At 35.8% G+C, this 18,035-nt stretch overlaps 1 protein-coding gene across 1 annotated transcript in view; it reads left to right on the top strand.

Annotated features, from left to right (window-relative positions):
• Window positions 1-18,035, top strand: part of LOC150100740 (uncharacterized) — a 108,038-nt gene that overhangs the window by 70,977 nt on the left and 19,026 nt on the right. The gene's annotated exons all lie outside the window — the stretch shown is intronic.

Raw genomic sequence — 18,035 nt, 5'->3', positions numbered from 1 at the left:
GAACTTTTAACACCATCAAACCGGCTACATCTTGGTCTGGTTCTTTTTCTTGCCATCTTGGAACAAACTTCTGTTTTGCTAACTTTTCCTCTCCTGTTTAAGTCGCCATACTACCTTAGATTAGCTCATCAATACAGTTTTGATGATGATGCTATTGATTCCATCTGTTCACAACCCTAATTTTTCTCAAAACTCACATATCTGTCTCTAGGTTTTGATCAGCTGCTTTTTATTCTCAAAACTCTCATAGCTGTGTACAAGATAGTATTTGTACCAGTTTTATCCATAAGTTAAAATTATTTCAGATATCTTGTATACAGCTAATTGCTGGCCTGGTTGACTGAGTGGTTAGCATACTGCTCTCCAACCAACAGGCTGTGGGTTTGAATCTCACTGTAAGCATAGATGTTTATAAAATTCTGCTCTGAATGAGCTTGTATAGCTCCTTGAGTTTATAAAGCTTTTGTTTTCTTTTTTTTTTTTTAATCTCTCTTATTCCCTCCAAATTTACTTAGCTGTTATAGCAGGGGAATGAACAAACTTTGTTCATTCCCCACTATAACAGCTTTGCTCCTTCATATCTGTTTTCATAGTTAACTTTATGCCATCTTCAATTGTGCCTAAATAGTTGCATTATTTTACTTGTTCAGTATGTTCTCTGTTTAGATTTAGAACGCAGGAGATATTTTCCCATGTTCTTGTCTGTTTTCATAGTGTTTATCCTTTTTTTTTTTTTTTTTGCAATTTTCACTTCAAATTTTGTTACAGGTAAAAGAATCCCAATGACTTGCATTAGATTTATTTAGGCATAGAACATCATCTGTGTAAAGTAGAAAGTTAAGTTGAATATCTTCAATTTTGATATCAGGTTTGATGCCACTTTCTCCATAATATCCATATAGATGATGATTAAGAGTAGAGATAGCATGCTTCCTTGTCATGCACCTGATTTTACACCAAATCATCTTCCTGTATCTTGTTCAATTCTAACTGCTGCTATACAAAGAAAATATAGACTATGTATTGTATAATATTCCATTTATCCCGACTGAAGTGTTCTGAAAAGTTTTTATCTTGGCAGTTTATCATATGCATTTCCAGATCTAAAACTAAAACTTTACAGATCTTTGTTATATTCCTATGATTTCTCAATTGTTTTTCTTAAAGTGATAATCAGATACTGACAACTCCCTGCTTGGCCTGAACTGAGCTTGTTCTTCCCCATGTTTCTCTTCCAAATTTTTCTTAGCCAATTCTTAAGTATGTTTGCATAAATCTCCTTCCATTAACTAATAATGTTTTTAAAATTGAAAACATTACTTAATAGAAACAGATTTATACTTTGGTAACATATCCATAAATACATTGAAAAACTCTTATAATATAATATTAAAAAATATCCTTTTCAATATCATATTTATTATTATTGACATCTGACCATAGAGTCAAAGGACTCATTGTGGGAGGTCTATACTCTCTCATGCAAAAAGATCAAACCCATTCACAGTTTCTGCACTCACCACTTTTTCAGGCAATACATTCCACTCACTCTCCATGCAAAGAACCTTCTTCTCACTCACCTACTCACACCCTCCTTATACAGTTCCCAGGGATGGGCTCTAGTTCTACCCTTGCCTATGAAAACTCTCCTCCACATTAACCTGGTAACAATCCCTCACCAACTAATTCCATAGAGCATTTCCTCAAGATATGTAGCAATATATTGTCAAGTCCTATTGCCTTATTAACATCAAGTTTGCTTAATTCCTCATGTACTTCCTGCTCAGTGCTCTACAATTTACATTCCCACAATCTCTCTTCATATCTGACATTCCATAGACCTGACACTGACTTAGTAAACCTTCTCTAGACCACCTTCAATACATTCTCTTCCCCCCTGAAAACCAGGCAACCATATCTGTGCACAGTAGTCCATGTGTGACCTGATCAAAGCCTTATGCTGCACCCTCTGTCCAAAAAGAAACAAACCGAGCTTTTGATAGAAAATAAAACACAGGCCAATTATAATTATTCAAATCATTTATTTCAATCAATATACTCTCCCTCAGCTTCGATACAGTGTTTGGCACGGTCAATTAATTCGTTAAATGAGTTTTTTATATCGGTTTTTGGGATACTGTTGAGGGTCATGGTTACTGCTGCTTGAATGTTTTCAATGGTGTCACATCGCTTTCCTTTCATCGGAAAATGAAGTCAGGGTAAGAGAAAGAAGTCACAGGGTGCTAAAGCGAGTGATCCAACACACAAACTTGGTTTTTGCTCAAAAACTGTCTCACAATGTTTAAACGATGAGCTGATGCATTATCGCATCAGTGACCAGTTGCAAAATTGCAACTGGTCACTGATGCAATTTTGCAAAAATTGCAAAAGTGACCAGTTGCCCGCATCACGATATTCATGCCGTACGCGGCGAATTCTCACTATCAATCACTTCAAAACTTCGAGATAAAACTCACCATTGACCGTTTGGCCATGCGGAATGAATTCTTTGTGTATAATGCCCTTGAAATCATAGAAACAAATCAGCATTGTCTTTACTTTTGACTTCTCCAAGCGACTTTTTTTCGGATGTCCCTCTTCTGGTGGTCTGCACTCAGCACTCTGGCGCTTTGTTTTGGGTTCATACTCAAAACACCACATTTCATCACCAGTAATGATCATTTCAAGGAAGTTTGAGTCCTTACAAGTGGTTTTAATGAGGTCCTTGCCATGTTCAATTCGATACGTTTTTTTGGTCGGCGGTCAACTTGTGAGGAACAAATCCCAAATTCAATTTACAAGGGCCCAAACTCTCGGTCAAAATTTTGTGCACAGTTGATTTTGGAATCCCCCAATCTTCAATCAATCTCACGGACGATTTTGGGTTTTCTTTGATGAAATCATGCACTTTTTTGGATGTTAACTTTGCTCAGTCCATATTTTGGATGCCCCAGCTTTTCGTCCTCCTCACGACCACTTTGAAATTGCTTAAACTACTTGTAAACTCGAGTACTGGATAAGCATTCATCACCATATGCTTTTTGAAGCATTTGATGCATTTCGGTAAAACTTTTACCAAGTTTAACACAAAAATCAATTGCAGCTGTCTGTTTGAAACTCATTTTCCGACTGTTCGCCAAAACACACTGTCACTCTTGGCACTATAACTCGGTTCTAATGAAACAAATGTCATAAACATTTGCCACTTTCGACAACAAAAAGATACAATAGGTGGCACCACTAGTTTCTTCTATTTTTGAAAAGTTTTTTGGACAGAGGGTGTACAAGGGAACCATGACCTGTTTGCTTTTGCATTTAATGTTTGCCTTATTATTGCCATAATTCATTGTGATGATGTTCTTACAATTTTAGTAATGTGACCCCTAAACTTCAAGTCTCTGTCCATCATCACTCCCAGATCTCTCATCTCTTGCACTTCCTTCAAAATTTCTGTATTAATTGTATACTCTGCATCCCAACCATGCCTACCAAATTTCAAGACCTTGCACTCTGTAACTTAAACTGTAAGCTCCATTCAGTTGCCCACTCACATAGTCTATTCAGATTCTCCTGCAAAGCTATAACATCTCTTCTACTTTTTATAGTTCTTCCCAACTTTACATCATCAGTAAACAACTAGACATCTCCAGCTAAGCTCTTCACAATGTCACTAATGTACAAGTTAAAGAATAGTGGTACCAAAACAGATCCCCATAGCACTAGTGACCTTCCTCTTTTAGGATACCACTCCTCCATACGCAACCTGCTGATACCTACCTGACAGCCAATCAGCTATCCAACCCACTAGTCTGTTATCTAATCCCATCTGTTTCACTTTAGCTGCTATATCATGTGACAGTGTATCAAAGGCCTTTGAAAAATCCAAGTACAAAACTGTATATGCACTCCTTTATCGAGTGAATTTATCACATTGTACAATACATAAGCAGATTGCTAAAATATAACCTACTCCTAACAGACCCATGCTGACTGTTATAAAAAATACTGCTATTATCAGCCTATTTCTGAATTCTAGCTCTCACGAACTTCTCTAACCTTAATAACAACCCCAGACACAGATTGGCCTATAATTTGTAGCCTGTCTTATACCCCCCCCCTCCTCCCCTTTGTGAAGGGGAACAATTTTTCTCCCCTCCATTCCTTTGGGACTCACTCTGTTGCAAGACTCATGTTAAACAGTTGTACCAAAAGTGTAATTAATTCCATAGCACATTCCCTCAAGTCCTGTTGCCTTATTAACATCAAGTTTACTTAATTCATCATATATAATTCCTGCTAATTCATCATCAGTTCTCACCCCTTCACCATACCCCTACACTCCAGCTTCTTATGACTTCACGAGGATGAAATACACTGATAAGCTGATCATTGAATACTTCAACTATATCCTCCACATTAGTCACCATTTACAGTCATCAACTAGCATCCTCCTCCTGTTGTCATTTTTCTTCTTCTTGCCACATATCGACAGGTACTTTTGCTGTTTTGACCAACTGAGTCACTTGTGGCCTGCTCTTTGTACTCTTCATCCAATTGATCATTACCAACATCATTCTTGTGTTTTTTATGTTATTCCCACCAATGAAAGGTTATATGCAAACCTATAGTACATTTTGTACTGTGGGTGGACTAAGGATTTTTTTTTTAAGATTTTTATCAATTTTAAATATATATTTTTGTATTATTTATTTATTTTTTATATAGTATGGAAACCCTGGTCTAGAGACCAAACATGGAACTTTTTCAAACAACTTCAGACCTGTAATAAGCAGAGTGATGGTCTCACACCAAGTGATGAAATTCATCTTCCACCTAAAGACAATTTAAACATCCATGATGAGATTCAAACCCATAGCCTGTTGGTTTGAGAGTGGATATGGTAACCAGTTGGCCAACCAGCCCAACACAGTGTTGCCTCCACAATGCCTTCTTTATATGATACATACAAGCTGATGTATCATAGCCAAGATTTATAAATGGGAGCGTTTTGCTGGATGGAGACCAAACTGGGGAAGCATCATGCCTTTATACTTAATTGCACTGAGTGTGTGTGCATTTTGAAGGCTGTTTAAATTTTCTGACCAAAAAAAAAAGGTATGTTCAATATAATAAATTTAATTTAATCCTTTATCCAAGTGTAAGCAAACAAAATTTGTGCCTGAAAATATCTTCAGGACTGAGGTAAGGCGGTGCAACACTAGGCAACTCCAAGCAAAGGTGGACCAAGTTCTCATCACTCCTTGTCTCAGTATCTCCCATAATGCAAAGCACATCTCCTTGCGGACATGTATATTGCTATGCATTAAGGAAAGGACCACTACCAGTGGCCCTTCCCTTAATCCATTTTTCAGGCCCATTTTTCTTAATCCATTTTTCAGGCCCAGACCAGTTTCAACCTTTATTGAGGTCTCGTCAATGGGAGGCAGACCCAAACGTGGAGATACTAAGGCAGAAGCAGTAGGAAAGGTCATATTTACCTATACAAGTTACCAACAGGTGTACCACCTTATTATTGTTGGTTTGAGAGGATATGGTAACCAGTTGGCCAACCAGCCCAACACAGTGTTGCCTCCACAATGCCTTCTTTATATGATACATACAAGCTGATGTATCATAGCCAAGATTTATAAATGGGAGCGTTTTGCTGGATGGAGACCAAACTGGGGAAGCATCATGCCTTTATACTTAATTGCACTGAGTGTGTGTGCATTTTGAAGGCTGTTTAAATTTTCTGACCAAAAAAAAAAGGTATGTTCAATATAATAAATTTAATTTAATCCTTTATCCAAGTGTAAGCAAACAAAATTTGTGCCTGAAAATATCTTCAGGACTGAGGTAAGGCGGTGCAACACTAGGCAACTCCAAGCAAAGGTGGACCAAGTTCTCATCACTCCTTGTCTCAGTATCTCCCATAATGCAAAGCACATCTCCTTGCGGACATGTATATTGCTATGCATTAAGGAAAGGACCACTACCAGTGGCCCTTCCCTTAATCCATTTTTCAGGCCCATTTTTCTTAATCCATTTTTCAGGCCCAGACCAGTTTCAACCTTTATTGAGGTCTCGTCAATGGGAGGCAGACCCAAACGTGGAGATACTAAGGCAGAAGCAGTAGGAAAGGTCATATTTACCTATACAAGTTACCAACAGGTGTACCACCTTATTATTGAATTACTCTGGATTAAGAAAAAGATGTTGGAAGTTAATTTTGCACTTGGTTAGACTATAATAAATTTAGTTTAATCCTTTATCCAAGTGTAAGCAAACAAAGTTTGCATCTGAAAATATCTTCAGGACTGAGGTAAGGTGGTGCAACACTAGGCAACTCTGAACAAAGGTGGACCAAGTTCTTATCATTCCTTGTCTTGGTATCTCCCACATTGCAAAGCACATCTCCTTGCAGACATGTATACTGCTATGCATTAAGGGAAGGGCCACTACAAGGAGTGATGAGAGCTTGGTCCACCTTTGCTCGAAGTTTCCTAGTGTTGCACCACCTGACCTCAGTCCTGAAGATATTTTCAGGTGCAAACTTTGTTTGCTTACACTTGGATAAAGGATTAAACTAAATTTGTTATAGTCTAACCAAGTGCAAAATAAACTTCCAGTATGTTCAATATATTTTTTTGTCAGAGTATTGGATGGCCTTCATTGATTGTGTGAAAAGCAAAATGATATTTCTGGTTTCTTTCTTTTCAGCATCTTTAAAATGTTCTGACATGCATATTTCTCCAGAACACCCTATTTGACCAAAATAGCAAATGTTACATGAATAGTAAATCTTGTAAGTACCTGGCTTCTTGAGGAAATGATGAGGTGATTTTGGAGGCTGTAAGAATTTGGAGACCTTGTATAGTAGAGTGAAATCCGCTTTTATGCCATGACTTTGGAGAATCCAAAATATTTTGTCTATACCATTGTAGATATAAGGAAGGATGACCAAATTTTTGAATTCTTGCTTATTTATCAATGTCTTTGGAAAATTATTATTATTATTACTGCATGACTTACATGGAGTCCAAGGACTCATTGCAGAAGGTCTATACTCTCTCATGCAATATGATCATCATACCATGCCTTAAACCCATTCGCAGTTTTCATACTCACCACGCTTTCAGGCAGTGTATTCCACTCACAAATCACTCTCCATGCAAAGACCCTGCTTCTCAATCCCCTTCACACACCCTCCTTACAGCTTCTTGGTACTGCCTTTCTAGTAATCATCTTGTACTGATATCGTAATGGATATGAGCACCCATCTCTTTCCTTTAATAGGTAAAGAGTATGAGTGAGGTATCAAAGTTATTTATTTCTCTTCTCTGTGTTGCTGGAGATGTTATATGCTTTGTCTTAGAGTTTTGATTCCGCAAGGGTTGTTGGTGGATTTTCTGTATACTGTATAGGCATCCAGTCCATCCTAAGGATTTCCAGGCCAATTTCATGATGTTTACTGAATATAGTGACTTGTAGAAACCTGAATTTAGAAACTTTGGCCCTACACTATGTATTTGCCAATTGCATATTGAATCTATTAGCAAAGCCAAATGCGATTATTTATCGAAATTATTGCTAACCAACTACGTTGATGTGATTGCTATCTAGTAAACACATGCTGCTGATCCTGAACAACTCCTTAAAAGAGGTCGCATTCCAGGTTACACTGCTATTGGTGCAACTTATCACGAAGTATATGGAATAGCAACATACATGCGAAATCATCTTAAAGAAGTTTCTCTTCTATTTCAAAATATTGAAGAAAACATACATACAGTAGTGATAAAAGTTCAAGACATTATAATTATGAATATTTATAAGCCACCTGGATCATCTTGGCCAGAAAAAATTATTCCTATTGCTGAACATCCTGTAATTTATATTGGGGACTTTAATAGTCACCATGAACAGTGGAATTATGCTCGAAACAGCAAATATGGTGAAAAACTTGTTGATTGGATCGAACTAAATAATCTTCGCTTAGTCTTTGATGCCAAAGACAAAGGCATTTTAAGATCTGCAGTCTGGAAAAGAGACTGTAACCCTGATTTATGTCTTGTGAGCAAAAATAATTTAGGTCACCTTATACAAAATTTGAGACGGGTCTTAACTGACTTTCCTCATAGTCAACATAGACTGGTAGTAATTGACATTGGTATTTCTATTCCACTTGTAAGATCAGTACCTTTTCCCTGCTGGAATTTTAAAAAGACTGACTGGAATAAATACTCAAATGAACTTGACAAATGTATTTGCTGGATATCTCCAATAAGTAGTAATTTTAATTTTGCCAGCCTGGCTGGCCGAGTGGTTAGCATATCCACTCTCCAGTCAAAAAGCTGCAGGTTCAAATCCCGCCATGGGCATGGATGTTTGTGATTGTCTGTGAGAAAATACTAGAGGTGGTGGTCGGCAGTAGATGAAGTTGATGATGGAGAGAGAGAGAGAGAGTTGTAGAGGAAGTGCCTTCCCTCGATGCATGGACTCCCTGGAGGTGTCGTAATAATAATAATAATTTAATCGATTTATAGATGTCCTGCTTGCTGCCAAAAAAAGTATTCCTAGAGGTATTAGGCATAACTATATACATGGTTGGAGTGAAGAATGTGAATTACTCTATAATGAATATCAGATGAACAACAACTCAGAAACATCAGACGAACTTCTAGAAAAATTGGATATATCCCGAAGGAAAAAATGGGTAAATACAGTTGAAGGTTTAGACTTTACTCATTCCAGCCGTAAAACTTGAAGCCTTCTTAGAAAACTAGGTAGTAGTGCTCCATTGATAAAAGAACAACCAAGAATCTACCCAGATCAATTAGCCATACATATTGTTAACACATCACGTACCCAATCAATAAAAAGCATACAAGATATATTAAGAGAAAATTAAAAGAATTTAACAAGTCTTCACCTATAACTTCAAATTTCGCATGCCCTTTTATGCAGCAAGAAGTTGAAGCAGCCTTAAAGGAATTAATTAAAGCTTGGTAAGCCTAATCATAAACCAGAAAGTTACTGACTTATTACTCTCCTCAGTTGTTGTTATAAACTCTTTGAAAGACTTATTTATAATAGAATTAGCTCCACTATTTTTAATTATGTCATAATAGAACAAACTGGCCTCAGACCAAACGTGGGTGTTGTGACAGTTCTCTCTTTAGTAACTCACATAGAAGCTGGTTTTCAAAAATGTTTAAAAACATCAGCAGCCTTCGATACTGTCTGGAGACTTTTTATATAAATTATATAAAATCATCCCATTTAAAACAATAGTTCATATCATTAACAATATGCTAAGAGATAGAACATTTATAGTGACTATAGGTAATAAAACTAGCAACGAAAGGAAGTTAAATAATGGATTACCACAAGGATCTGTTTTATCTCCGTTATTATTCAATCTGTATATATCTGATCTTCCCGTCACTACATCAAGGAAATTTTGTTATGTCGACTATATAACAATAACTAAACAGCATAAATGCATAAGTCATACAGAAGAAATTCTAAAAGCTGACTTAACTATACTGGATGAATACTTTAATAGATGGAGACTTGTTTAAATAGAAGCAAAACAGTAATAGCTTGTTTTCACCTAAATAATAACTTGGCAAATGTGGAACTAAAAATTGAATTCAACAACACTATACTTCCATATAATAAATTCCTTAAGTACGTGGGAGTCACACTTGACTGTTCTCTCACTTTTAGGCAATATCTTTCAAACTTTGCATAAAAACTAAGGACATGTAATAATATTCTACAGAGACCCTGTGGCACTACTTAGGGTTCAAGAGCCTCTATCCTTCGGACAATAGCCCTTGCTTTGGTATTCTCAAGTGCTGAATATTGTGCTCCTGTTTAGTTAAATAGCCCTCACATAATGATTATAGATTCTCAATTGAATAATACCTTAAGATTAATTACAGGCTCTATTAGATCGACTCCAACTTATTGGCTACTTCTTTAAGCAGGCATTATTCCTACAGAACTACATAGATTCAATTCTTTAGTCCATGAATTTCAAAAAATTGCTTGTAATCCAAACTTACCTATTCATCAGGATCTCCCAACTCTTAACGTCAATAGATTGAAATCTTGCCATCCATTACTACAAGCAGCAGAAGAACTAATTCTAAACAATTTTAATCCTTTATTAAAGTGGGAGGAAAATACGAAAGAACATTTGGTCATAACATTTTTAAAGGCCGACCAAATCACTTCAACTTCACGATCAGATCTACCTCGCAAAACCTGGACTGGACTATACTAAATAGGATTCAGACAGACCATGGCCTTTGTGGTGATACTCTCTATAAATGGAACAGACAATCATCTACAATATGTGACTGTGGTGCACCACGACAGGCTATGAAACACATTGTAAAAGAATGCACTTTTTCTGCTTATCAGAATGACTGGAATGACTTTTTACAAGCGGCTCCTGAAGCTGTGACCTGGAATACAAATTTAGATCTGAATTTATAATGATATGCAGGGTGGTTCAAAATTACAAGTATAAACTTTGAGAGTAGGTAGAGAACATCAAAATCAAACATATTCACATAGGAAAGCATGACCAGAAACACCACCGGAAGGTACTAACAGGGACACAAAGATACAGAAATAACAGAAGGCAGTAAGTAGTGTAAAAAATTTTATTAGGCAGTAAGTAGTGTAAAAAACAGTAGTAGTTGGATACATAATATGGTAAATGAGGTGCATGTCTGCCATCTCAGCGCTCGTAAAATGACGCATGTTCTTCGTACGATGTTGAAAGCTTGAATGAGGAAGTCCCAATTGCTCTCCTGGAGTGATAACAAATAGCACCCCTATCACTTTCGGGTGGCATTTCCGATCATGCTTTCCTATGTGAATATGGTTGATTTTGATGTTCTTTACCTCCCCTCAAAGTTTGTACGTGGAATTTTGAACCACCCTGTATATGTTTTTCTTATAACATATTAAGACTTTTACTTTTAACTTTTATTTTCTTTATTAAGACTTTTATTTTTAACTTTTTTATTTTATTTTTATTTTAATTTTTCAATTCCTTGGATTAGATCTATGTTTTCCTTCAAAGTTTTTAACTTAAAATATTTTAAATTATTCAATCCTGTTAATATATAATGACATCATGATTTTCTTTTTTAACATGTTTTTGCCATGAGCTATGTATATATGTATGTTTCTGTATACTGAATAGCAGTCTTTTATCTTCAGAGACTTCTAAGAGAATGTTAAGCAAAGGTAATATCCTACTGTTTTCAAGTTCACGGATAAAATTTATGCTACGATGTAGTCTGTTAAGATAACTCTTGAATTCTTCCAGTTTTCTGTTTGATCCTGGCCAGTCGATGAAAATATCATAATGTTATGATATTTAGCCAAATCTAACATTTGGCTATAATGCCAAATGTTAGATTTTTGATTTTATCCTCATTTTATGGCTTTCTATTCAAGGAGTCCATGAATAGGTTAGTCAAAAGCTCCCAGCTCCACTTTTTCTATACAGTGTCTGAACAGGATTACAGGATCACAGTAGTCTACTATTTAACTGACCACATCAGGAAATCACTTTGCTTCCTGATGTGGTCAGATAAATGATGGATTCTAATAGGTCTTAATGTTAGGTTAGATTTCTGATAATTGAAGGGTTGGATAATTGAAGTACAGTTATGTGGTGCTGTACATGATTGACATGCAAGAATTGGTTATTTGAAGGATTATTGTTTTGAAGGGCAGATGAACAGTAGATTACTGTAACTGCAAAGTTTATTCTCTGATTTCAATAAAGAGTATGCTGTTCTTAATGAATGATTCTGTTTTTCCTAAATGTAGTACAATCAGAAGAAATATATATTTGAGATTGGAGGTATTGGAATCTCTAACATCAACAATGGGTTCAAAGGTGCTTCCAGTTTATGAATCTTTTGGTCTCTGTAAATTCTTAGAACCAGTGAGTCTTGGGAGTGAGACAATTTTTTTTTTTTTTTACTTTTGACCAGTTGTTGAGCTTTTTTTAAAATTTTTTTTTATCATCATTGGTCTTATTGTATGTGCGCCGAGTCAGGTTTAGATCTAGTGTTATAGAAGTAGGTTAGGATTTGAGTGCTGTCATTTCCAATTTTGGAATATTTTTTGGTTGTAGTTGCACTCAGAGTAACAAAGAAACTGCCTGACTATGATTAATCAACTAAATCATTTGGCAATGTTCCCACTGCAAAATTGAATCCCTTAGATGGTAAATTTTTCATTAATGTGAAGAGAGATTGATTATGACTTGGAGTGGGATAAATGCCAGTTTTATTTTATTTTATTTTTGTGCAGAAGCATGTTGAATTTTTTTCCTAAGTGAAAACTGAAAGAGCTTTATTCACAGAACGTCTGTCTATGATGTCCCACAAATCCATTTGGTTTGAGGAGGGCACATTCTATATTGGTAGATTTTTTTTTTTTCCTTTTGCTTTAGTAGAATTGAACTTGTGCTTAAGCTTTAAGAAATTTGGTATGACATCATTGTCGCTCCAGCTAACTAGAAAAAATAAGTCTATTTCGAAAGTTTTTGTTTGATAAACAACTTCTTTAGCCTATTGATCTTAGTAAAAATGAAATTGCCATGAGCTTGCAATGAAAATTTTAGGTTTCTGTGGTTGTAAAGATGTTCTTCAAAATTCTGGTTAAATGACCACATGACAAGAACCTGTATTTAAAAAACTTTATTAAGCATACAGTAGCTTGACTAATTTCATGTGCCTACAGAACATATAACCACCAGACATTCTAGCAAACTTAGATGTTTCTAACCTCTTCACAAATGCACCAGAGAATAGCTAATTCAAACTCTTGCCACTACTCTCTTCCTATTCAGACACTGTACTGAAAATACTTTCTTTCAGTTCAAGGATAGTTATTGGTAGCAGACAGAATGTCTTGCCATGATTTTCCTGATTTGCAGTTCTAGCTATTCTATTCATAGAATCTTTCAAAACAAAAAGATTCTATTTATACCATAGCCTGACTTTAGGGTTTTTTTTATGATATTTTCATTGTCTGGCTAGGATCAGAGAAGTAGAAGAATTCAAGAATTATCTTAACAACAGTATATAGTTCACCCTTGTTTTATGCCTTGGTACACATTTAAGCTTCCTCTGAAACTTGTCATAATCACCTACCTTGTAATTGAGCATATATCCCTTCTTGACAGAATATTACTCATGTTTTACAATCTCCCAAATCAAGACTGAATGATCACTTTTGCCAATTGGAGGCAATGTTTTCACCTTGATTATTATTATTATGTGACACCTCCAGGGAGTCCAAAGACTCATCGAGGGAGAGTGTGCCAACAGCATAGAATGATTTTTCCCTTCCAACTACTAACCACGCTCAAACTTGCTTAACTTTTTGCGAGCCATTAGTAGCAGAGGCATACCAATCGACCAACCTTTGCTCTTCTGATGCTGTGACCAGGTCCGATATTCTCACACTCCTAGTCCCCTCCATCGCATGCTGCCTCAAATAATTATCTCTCAGTAGGTGTATAAATTCCATTTCCTTCCTGCCATGTGATCTTTCTTCCTTCCAGTCTGTATCTCCATAGCTGAAGTCCCCCATAATAATCACTCATTGTACTCATTTGCCAAATCATGTTTTCCAGATAATCTGTGGAATCACATCAGATTGCTTCAAATAAACAGCCACCCTCCTGCCTATCTCCTATTCTTGTTGGCTGCAATTCATCCATTATCATCAGCAGTACCCCTCTCCCCATCCTATTTTCTCTATCCTTGCTGAAAATACTAAACTCTTCACATTCTATCACTGTAACTACATCATCTGCTGTTAGCCAAGTCTCACAAATGCCTATAACTTAGCAAGGTTGCACTAACCAATGCCAAAAACTCCTCTCTCTTGTTCCTGATACTTCCAGCATTAGTATATAGAAACTGCAGCATCCCTTTAGGCCTCTACCTACCTTTACTTCCTGAATTGAGTGCCTTATTCAATATTTTTGCTTGAGAGACTAGATTCTGCGTTTGGTCATTCTCACACTCACTTGTCTCATGAACACCTTCACACAAACTCACCTGCTTCCACCCTAATTGCTTAAGTTTTCCTGAATTTGAGCTTCAGCATACTCAGTGAACAAAGCTCTCTCTAGACATCCAAAACCATTTAAATGTAGTCCGACAGTATTATACAAATCCTTCTTTCCATCAAACACAGACCACAGATCCATAAATCCTACATTATTCCTTCTCCACAACCTACGTATTGATTCATTTGCTACCAATGCCTTCCTCCTCAGTTTGCCTCTGTCATAGCATGGCAGGAGACTTACATTCTGAACTTCTTGCTCTTGAATTTTGCTTATTTTAACAACTCCTTTACACACTCCCTCACAGAATACTTCTCACCACTTAAATGATTTGTGCCAACCAAGACAAGTAGTTGTTTTGTCTTACCTTTTTGAATCCAGAATTCACATCTGATAATAACTTTTATATTATCAGATATGGTCTCTAATAATAACTATTATATAGGTAGGATTTTTCATAAAGAAACTGATGAGGATAGGAGTCGTGGAGTTATAATGGATAGACAGTTGAAGTTCAAAGGTCACATAGCAAAAATTACAAATACAACCTAAGCATTAATTGTAGTGCCAAAATGAGCATTGTTCTAAGGATAAGGAAGTCATTTTTTCCTCTTTACAAGGCCTTGAGGTGCATATTGACTACTGTGCATGGATTTGGTCTATTAAGTTCTGAGGAGATGATGCAGAGTTAGAAAAATGATATGTAAGTTAGGTAGATTATGAAGACATATTGAGAACACGTGGACTGCAGACACTAGTAAACAGGAGAAAGAGAAGTGATGATATGAAAGAGGCCTATAAACTTCTGAAAGGGTATTATAGAAAACTGGTCGATGGAATTTTACGTTAGATGGAAGGGAGAGAGGATAAGGAGGTTGTCCATGAAGTTGAGTTTGTGTGAAGTTAAGAAAGAGCTGAAAGCTAGATTTTCTCTCACAGAGTAGTGAGTGAGTGAGTGGAACAGTTTGCCTGTTGAAGTGGTGAATGTATCTAGTGTAAATGAGTTTAAGAGGAGGATGACAGTTGGTTTGGATGATGTATGGTCTTCCTTGATGAGTTGTCGACTCCCTGGATGTCTCTGATAAGAATTATTATTATTAACAACATTTTAGATTCATTTGTAATATTTCCAGTCTGTAGTTTCCTGCATCATTTTCTTTAATAAAGGTTCTTAAGAAGAAAGTATAAAACAGATTAAAAAGACTGCTAAATATATGTTGGAGAGACAAAGAAGAAAAACAAGTACAAACATAAAAAGGTAAATATTCTATGATAATATTGTACCATATGACAATAGTTTTACACAACAAATAAATTTCCAATCATGGAATACATAACAACAGGTTCTTTGTATACTAAAATAATTTATATTATACATATGAAAAAAGAAAAAATTGACTGTCCTACCAGAAATGATGCATGAAATAAAATGAAATTCTAATTGTGTACACTTTTAGCACTTTTTTTTCCTGCTATAACAATGCAAAAAATATATTTTTTGCATTGTTCTTTTATAAAAAGAACTATAGTTCTTTTTATAAAAAGAAATATATAAAAAGAAACATTGCATGGTTCTTTTTATAGGTGGAGTGTTACTGTGCATTATACTCATGCAGTTACCCCACTTTATGATGCATCACTTTACAACAATCTGCTCATATGACATTTTTCAATTATGACTAATGCCTATTTATATGTTCATGTGATGATTTTAGTAATATTATGTTTGCAATTTTTGTTTGTTTATGACATTGCTTGCTAGATCTTTCTGTGTTCTGGTGGTTTACTGTGAATTATAAACTGTTTACAGCTGTTATTTTATTTTATTGTTGTTCATAATTGTATGCAAAATTCAAAGCAAGGGTGCTGTTGTTTTCAGCAAAAACAAGAAGACGAATAAATCTGTTACATGTAGATACTAAGATTAAAATTATCAAATTTAGTGATGTTGGTGTATCAAACATAGAAATAGACTACAGGCTAAACTTACCTCTGACTACTGTTATTACAGTTGTAAAAATAAAGATAAAATGTCACACTACTACAGTTATTAAATGTGACAATATTATAATGTGCTTGTGACCAAACATTTTGGTGTGCTCCCTTTTATGTTTGCAAAAATTATTATTTTATTTTTATTTTTATTTATTTTTTGTGGTTATCACCACAGAAGGTTATTACTAAACCTATGGTACATTTGTACTGTGGATGGGCAAAGGATTTTTTTTTCCATTTTTGTCAATTTTAGATATATTTTTTGTAATTTTTTATTTTTAAATAGTCCAGAAGTCCTGCTCTAGAAACCAAACATGGAACTTTTTTTAGCCTCTTCAGGCTTCCAGTAAGTGGGACAGTGGTCTCACACCAGGTGATGAAATTCATCTTCCACCTAAAGACAAACATCCATGCCTACAGTGGAATTCGAGCCCACAACCTGTTGGTTGGAGAGCCGGTATGCTAACACTTGGCCAACCAGACTAGTTTGTGTAACTGACACAAATTAATGGTTTATTTATGTGATTTACGCAGTACAATAACGAGGGTATGAAGCGCCTGTGGCAAGTGTCTAACTTGCACCCCCCTTCCCCAACCCAATGCAAGTGTCTAACTTGCACCCCCTCCAACCCAAAAATGACAAAAATTTTGAAAAATTTAAATGTAACAAGTTAAATTTTACTAATTGCAATATGTTAAATACTTACTATTAGCCCCATCAAAATGAGTTGTAGTGTGTTGCAGAATTTGTGTGTCTAAAACGGTGTATTGCCGAAATTTAAAAATACAATATAAAATAGCGGACTTTTATATCTATTTATTTATTTTTATTTTTTACATTTTTTACATTTTGCACCCCAAACCTAGTTGTGCCTGTGGTGGGCGCCTTTTTCGCCATGCCCTCATTACAGCACTGCATTTATGTACATATATAACTGCTTAAATACATTATGCAATCACTACATACATCTACAAGTGACTTTTCCCCTTGATATGTTTGTATAACTTGAGTCTCAGTCCAGGAAAAATATGACAGGAATTGAAAAAGTGTATGATAGTTCTGTTGTGCAAAAACTGATATGTCTAACTACCAGTCAATCAGTATCTGGAGTGTTGGTGGTGAAGGTTTTAGAGAAGTTGGTAAGCACTCACATACAAAAATATTTTGGAAGTTTTTTCCCACTTGGTTAGACTATAATAAATTTAGTTTAATCCTTTATCCAAGTGTAAGCAAACAAAGTTGGCACCTGAAGTATCTTCAGTACTGAGGCAACTCGTGGTAAAGGTGGACCAAGCTCTTATCACTACTTGTTTAGTATCTCCCATAATGCAAAGCACATCTCCTTGCAGAAATGTATAATGCTGTGCATTAAGGGAAGGATCACTACCCAGACCGGTTTCGACCTTTATTGAGGTCTCGTCAGTGGGAACCAGATCCAGAGGTGGTGATACTAAGGTGGAAGCAATGGAGAAGTCATATTTACCTATATGAGTTGCCAAAAGGTGTCTCACCTTATTATTAAATCACTCTGGATTTAGAGAGAAAAATGTTGGAAATTTTTTTTCCACTTAACTTGGAGAGCTTGGTCCACCTTTATCACAAGTTGCCTCAGTCCTGAAGATACTTCAGGCACAAAGTTTGTTTGCTTACACTTGGATAAAGGATTAAACTAAATTTTTTATAGTCTAACCAAGTGGAAAAAAACTTCCCAACATCTTCCCAACAACAGTATATAGAAACTGCAGCATCCCTTTAGGCCTCTATCTACCTTTACTTCCTGAAAAGTAGTGTACGGTGGGTATGAATCAGTCAGATTTAAGGTGACCAGTTTGTTTCCCCAGGGATTAGTCTTTGGACCATTGTCATTCAGTCTACACTCAATGAGCAAAATATTAGAGATACTTGCCTAATAGCATG

This window comes from Typopeltis vanoorti, chromosome 12 (assembly GCF_054136105.1).
Source record: "Typopeltis vanoorti isolate ZY-2024b chromosome 12, IOZ_Tvanoo_1.0, whole genome shotgun sequence".
Taxonomy (NCBI): domain Eukaryota; kingdom Metazoa; phylum Arthropoda; class Arachnida; order Uropygi; family Thelyphonidae; genus Typopeltis; species Typopeltis vanoorti.
Note: the sequence above shows the minus strand (reverse complement) of the source record. Positions and strands in the feature narration are given on the sequence as shown.